Below are 6,884 nucleotides of genomic sequence, written 5' to 3' on the forward strand. Positions count from 1 at the left end.
TACTTCAGCCCTTCCTTTCTCATGGTGAAGTAGGCAGGAAGATGGCTCTCACTGCTTTCCAATAAACAGCACTGGAAATCCATAACTGACTTATTTCACACACAGTGCTTCCTGTCCTTTTCTCTGTGAAAAGAACATTTTCTTTCTTCCTAAAACTGAAGACACAGAAAATTGTAGGCCACTTTTCCTGGTTCCCTTTGCATTTATTCTTGGAGACATTGTTTATGTTGTTGACTTCACCATGGCCTGATTCTTCAGCTGAGATTATGCCAGACTTGCAACCAGCTTGGATGAATTCAGTCAGGTCTCAGATATAACTGCTTCAATGCAAGAAGACAGTAGAAATCATACCAGATTTTTTAGGGGAAAGAGTTTTTTCCAAGGTTTTTTCCAAGCCTCTAATGTGAGCATAGTGTTTCACACAAGTTTTCAGTGTCATTGACTCCCACTTCACAAATTAAGAGATCTCATGGATCACTGTTCTTTTCAGATGTAGGATTAACAGAAAAAATTTAAAAAAAATTATGCTGCTTCTAACTGTTCACTGAGGGATAGAGTAGGGGATAGAAGGGAGTAGGGATAGAAGGACCTTTGTAGAAAAGCCTCTGAACAAGCATTTGGTTGAGGTTGTGACCCACGTCCCACCAAGATTGGACTCTGTCCTTTAGATTTAAAAAGCCATTTAAAAATAAAATCATGAAATTCAGCCATTTTATGTTTCAGTGAGATATTTTTCCTTTTAAAAAAGAAAATACTCATCCCCTGACAAATTCATGGCCAACTCAAAAAGTAAATATTTTAAATTGCATTTTTAAAATAGTGGTGAGAGATACATGTATTTTTTGTCAAACTCATGTGGGAAGTTAAAGCACTGAGTGGATTGATGCCACTGTAACCAACACTTACTGAACTGACAGCAGGACCTCTTCTATAAAAACCAGCAGGAACCCTTTCCCAATTCTTGTTTTTAATCAGTTCTCTGGAATGCCTGGTTCATTCAGAGTTGGTAAAGAGATTAGGAGTCGAAAAAGAAGGAAAGTCTCTTTTCCTCTTGCACTCCATGCATGAACAGGAAAGCTTGGTTTCCTCTTAGCTATAAATAAAAGTCATGAGAGGATGATACCTAATAATTCTGAAATGTGGAAGACTGTGATAACCAGAGGCTGACCTTTTAATTTCTTGACTTCTATGTTTAACATGTTAGTTTTACATGCAAAATATCTTCAGATAAATATTATTCCCCTGTATAAACAGGAACATTAACATAAACAACTAATGAGACATTTTGGTGGTCTTTTTGTGCCTCATAGATTAAATCCAACTTTTATCTAAATACAGTCCAGGATGATGAACAGGCAAATACTTAGTAGGTAGTTAGTTAAATGAAATATATTTTTCATCTTTTTCTAGCATAATTCAAAATCTAGCAAACTTTGATAATTAAGACTCATAATGTTTTGTTTAACTAATTGCTGAATACACATATAGGGATAATATTATAGCAAAAAAAGTCAGGCCCAAGGAAAAATTTTGGCAGAAATACATCAGTGAACATCCAATTTTCCAAGATTTCAAAGCAGATATAAAACAAGGCTGAAGGGGTTTATTTGGTAGCTTGTTTAGATCAGGACCTCACATTTATCATGTGATAAACATGATCATCTCACTGATCATATTTAAACCCAGAAAGGCTATCTTTGCCACCCACTGCTTTTCCAGCAAGCAGCAGAATTTTCCTGCCTTCTCTACTCCCCAGAGGCAGAGAAGCCCCTTTTCTGGGAGTTCTTCCCCAAAAAAGAACCATATTGAGAAAATACAGTTTGGAGGCATCTCAGCAGTGGGCTCCTGCTCTACGTGTCCTTTTCTCACTCCATCTCCGGTGGGTTTTGATCAGGTGCACAAACAGTTCTCTTTCCTCTCTCATAACCCTAAAGATCCTCTGTCCTGCTGTCTGTCATGTTGTTCCAAACATCTGCCCTGCAGCAACACCCCCATCCCGAGGATATCGCAGCAGGAGTCAGGAGAACTTTTCACTGTCACTGCCAATATTTCACGTGATTTACACGAAGAATACGCGCCCCACTTCCAGAACGTTCCCTGCCATCCACGGGTGTGCACTCCCCTGAGCAAGGAGAACCACGGGCAGAGGGCTGTGCAGAGTCTGGGGAGGGGAACAGCTTGGCTGTGTTTGTTTGTAGCTGCTCTGTGGAGGCAGAGAGAGTTCCCCAGGTTGCCATTGGTGTCGTTAAGCTGACATGACATAATGGAAATGGTGTTTAACTCCCCTGTCCCCAGCCACCAAGGGTCTGTCAGCCTTTACTCAGTGTCCCAACGCCCCCTCCCTCATTCTCCTTTAAAGCAACGAGTCGTTCTGCCTCTGTTGTTTCTTCCAGAGCAAACCCAGCAGGGCCCTCCTTCCCTCTAACTCAGAGGTTGTGTGTTTAGTAACTTGAACATCCTGTAAAACCTATCAGGATTAGTTCCCAGTATAGAAGCACTTGTACTTGATCCAAGCCAATCAAATGTTCCTCAGATATTAAGCCCCAGGGTTTAAGTGAGCACACCCAACGTATTAAGCAAAAATGACCTCCTTAGTGCTGCTACTACATTCTCCTTTTTGACCCCTATTGACACAATTTTGGCTGAGACAAGACAGAGAGTTAAAGCCATTGTGAAAGGGCCAAAATAATACAGTTAAGTGTGTGTCTGATGTCACCAGGATGTTATATCCTTAGACAAAAAAAAGCTGGGCTTACACAGAACTGGACATTTTTACATACTAGTAAATGGGCTTTTTTAAACAGATAACATTTTGCTTTCAAACTCATATTTCAATCTTGCCCAATGGAATGAGAAATTCAAATTAAGGGGTTTAGGAGCTCGTATTATAATCAAACACAAGTCCAGACTTACAAGTCATGTATGACCTGGCAGTCCAGGTTATGTGTGATGTCAGAAGGGTAGACCACAGAAAACCAAAGAACAGGAAACTTTCAGCTAAGTGTTGATGGAAAAGCTTGGATTGGATGGATGCAGTACTGAATAACTTATTTCAAAGCAAACAGCTCTAACAGAAGCTTCTGACCCCTTACAGAGGAAACACTGAAGATGGATAATGTAAGAACTCCGAGGAGCACGTTAAGCTGCAAAGTCTCCTTCTGAGTTATATACAGCAAGAACTGTGTTTACTCAGCTCCACAGAGCGACTTCCCTTCTCCATCCACAGGCTCCACTGACTGACTGACTGACTTCCTCCATTTTCCAAACCCAGTATTTATTACCCCATGAAGGTTGGTTTGATGCTCAGTTTCATCTGCACGCCCAGGCAACTTATGGAATTTTCTGGAAGGCCACGGAGGCACAACACTTAAACAATTCAGTTCAGTCCTCTGTCAAAAACCACTGCACGGAAAGAACTTCTTTTTCTACCAGTGGCAATTTTGGAAACCCCAGATACTGACAATTTAGAACATAAATTTACAAAATGGCAAAGCCTCTCAGTGGATTAAAATCAATACTATACCAACATTTCCCCATTTTGTGAGGGGTCTTAAAGTTTGGAACGTGGCAGATAAACATGAGCTTCTGTCACTGGCAGATTTTAAGGGGCAATAAACGAAACGGCCCAGAAATGTAGGTTCCCACAGCCAGTTCTAAGACTGTATGAGGCTGTGCTGCCTTAGCTCCAGTATTGTCCCTGGATCAGGTGAATAGGAGGTTAATGTTAATTTAATTCTGATCACTAAAAAAAAAAGGAGGCTGGGCTGAAAACAGGAGCTGATTTACTCGAGCGAACCTAGGCTTGATCAAATTTCTGAAAATACAATGTAACACTAATAACTTTGAGCGAGGCTGGCTCTTTAATTTTCCACTGGAATAAAAGCAAACAGACGTCTCCAGGGTAAATGAACAAAACAAAAATATTATAAATTGGACGAAAAGCTGTACATGCAGTTCCCATTCATATTAGTTATGAGCATTCATCTATGAAAACATGTGTCATCGTTGCTACGGCTCAGCTGATGACTGGCAACTGGAGGCCAAAATCCACCTAGAGGCAGCCCTCTTGTGCTGGCTAGTGTTTAAAAGGACATTAATTTCAATTAATATTTAGCGGAGTTGATAAAACTCAAGATACATTTATTTCCAGGAGCAGAGTCCTCCCGGCCTTTCTATTTTGGGTAAACTTGCTCTGATGCCTTTAGGCTTTCATTGGGAAGGCTTCTCATGACAAGGATGTAAGAACTCCAGCTCTGCTCTTTCTCTGAGGCAGAAACCTGAATTCAAAAGAATCTAGTCCTGTATAAGTCCAGATTAGTCCTATATAAGTCCACACTAGTCCTATATAAGCCCACACTAGCCCAAACCACTAAATGCCCAGATTCTCTTCTGGTATGAATATAAAGCTCAAACCCATGTACTGCCCACACTTTTTAATAACAACTCAGGTACAAGGCACTTGAGATCTGATTCCTTATTCCAGGCAATTATCAGATCCATATTACCATATAATTACAAACCACGGTTTTTTTATTTTAAAAATACTGCAAGATTTTGGCCCAAGTGAAAAAAAAAAAGGAAGAGCTATTCTATTTTAAAACCTCCACGAAATTTTTCTGGTCCTAACTTTGTGGTTTTCTGACATGACATCTATTCCTAGATATCAGATGTTAAGAAATACCAGATCACATTAAGAGGCAAATTAACTTGATTTTCTTTCCAGATCAAGAGCACCTGACCTGGGCCACAATTACTAAAGACAATATCCTGTTCTATCATAAAGATCAGTATTTGCTGATTCCACTGCTTTTTGCCATACTCGGCCTACAAAACTTGCTCCAAAACCTCTGAGAAAACACAGGGTTTGTTTGGAAACATGTAGAAACTGCATACTTGGCTGTCACTTCTCTGAGCCTAATTTATAGATTAATTTAAATATTCTGGATGACTCCTTGCTTAAAATCTTTCCCCATCAGAGCACAGCAATAGTACAGGAGGCCTTGGAGTGGGAGAGACAGTGGGATGGACACAGGGGTGCAACTGAGCTACTGGAAGCAACACAGGGTTATAGTGTTTGGAGGAGGGAATGTTTAGTGCAGAAAGGGAATGGAGGGCAGCCTGGAACAGAGATTGGTGTCAAGGGGGAAATCCTGCAGCGAGGAATATACTGAGCCCAGAAACTGCCTCTGGTTATTACTATATTTTAATATAAATAAATGACGGTAAGTTTTAAAACTTTCCTTTCACGGCAAAATCCCAAGGTCCTGGGAATCACCAAGGCCACAAAGAGATGAGGGAGAGGAAGAGATGAAAACCTGCAGCTGCACAGGGTCTGTCAGCTACGGGTTCCCACTCCTTCACCTCCCAGTGCTCCTCACCTCCACTGGAAGGACTCCCTGTGCACTGGAAGGTGAGCACCAACTCAACACTAAGCTCAAGCAGCACTGGCAAGTTTTAGAGTAAATCCAGGGAATTTACAGTGTGCCAGGACACCAGGTTTGTTGCTTCCCTGTGAGATCCTCAGGGGTTAACCCAGACATTCATTCCACCTCTGCTCTCTCTGATGGTAACACAACTGCAACTGCCACGAGGCCCTTCTGCTGGAAATTTGGGAACCATTTAAACCCCAGGGAGAGAGAAAGCACACAAACTACCTTCAAATCATGTAGAAACTTTGCTATGAATCGCTTTCATTCTTTGAAAAAACCACCAGTGCTTTTTTTTTTTACAGCAGGTCCTCAGCAATCCCAGCTGTTAGATCACACAGCTCAACAGAAGGTCTCACATAACAAGAGTTATGAGAGATAACAGTAAATATATTATTGAAAACAAGGTATTTTGTGGCTGCTCCTGCACAACACAAGGAGTCTTGGAACAAAAATTGCCTGTCTTAAAAATAATTTCAATGTGGCCAGCTTGCAATGAACACAGCCACGTGCCAGTCCTGGGATGCACAAGAATTCCTGAAATAGCTTCACTGTCACTTGGGAAACTCATTAAAAACAGTTTCTCTTGAATGTGTGGACCAGTAGGAAATATTTCCATCTAAAGCATCCTGTATGTCCCTCAGTCCAGTCCTCTCCAGAGCAGGGCTTTGCTTTCCAAAATAAAATACCCCTCCTCTTTCTTAAAAGCATAAATGATACTCACCTGCAGTGTTTCATTGCTGCTGTTGCTTCTTATCTGGCTGCCTGAAAGTAGAAAAAAACCAAAAACAACAGGTTTTTTAATAAATATTTTCAAGCTGCACAACTAATGCATTTTATTTTGTTTATAAAATACAGGGGGAAAATGTATCAGGTTTATTTCCACTAAACAGCAAATATTTCTCCATGGGCCATTTCAAGGAAGTGGAGAAAATGAATAACTCTAAGAAAGAACAGAATAATATTAGCCAGGGTCTGTCTTTACCTTAGCACAGAACAGTGCAAATGAGGTGCTCAGAGGGAGACTGAGCATCAGCTTTTCAAAATTGGTTAAGCACAGGTAGGCACTTAATAGGGCTCTCAAAGGTCCCTACAACTTCCTTTGGTTACGCAAACATTTAGGACATATAGATTTCCAGTGAGGCCACAGAAGGATTCACAAAGACAAAATACCTTTTTCTGAAACTAATGTAACAGTACCTAATCCCATTTAATGAGTTAATGGAGTAAAAAAAAATGCCATTTCCACAGGAAGAAGAAACATCTACCTCCTGTAATCTTGACAGGCAACGATGCTCAAACCCTTCCACAGAAGAGTAGTGGGTTTTTTCTTACAGGACCAAAGCCTCCAAACGTAACTCTGGAGATACAGAAGGTGGAATTTGTTGCAAAACTGCCGCAGAATCGGAATTTATGATAATGATTTTTTTGTTTCTGTGGCTACAATAAAGCACAATT

The sequence above is a fragment of the Chiroxiphia lanceolata genome, chromosome 3 (genome assembly GCF_009829145.1).
Source record: "Chiroxiphia lanceolata isolate bChiLan1 chromosome 3, bChiLan1.pri, whole genome shotgun sequence".
NCBI classification, from domain to species: domain Eukaryota; kingdom Metazoa; phylum Chordata; class Aves; order Passeriformes; family Pipridae; genus Chiroxiphia; species Chiroxiphia lanceolata.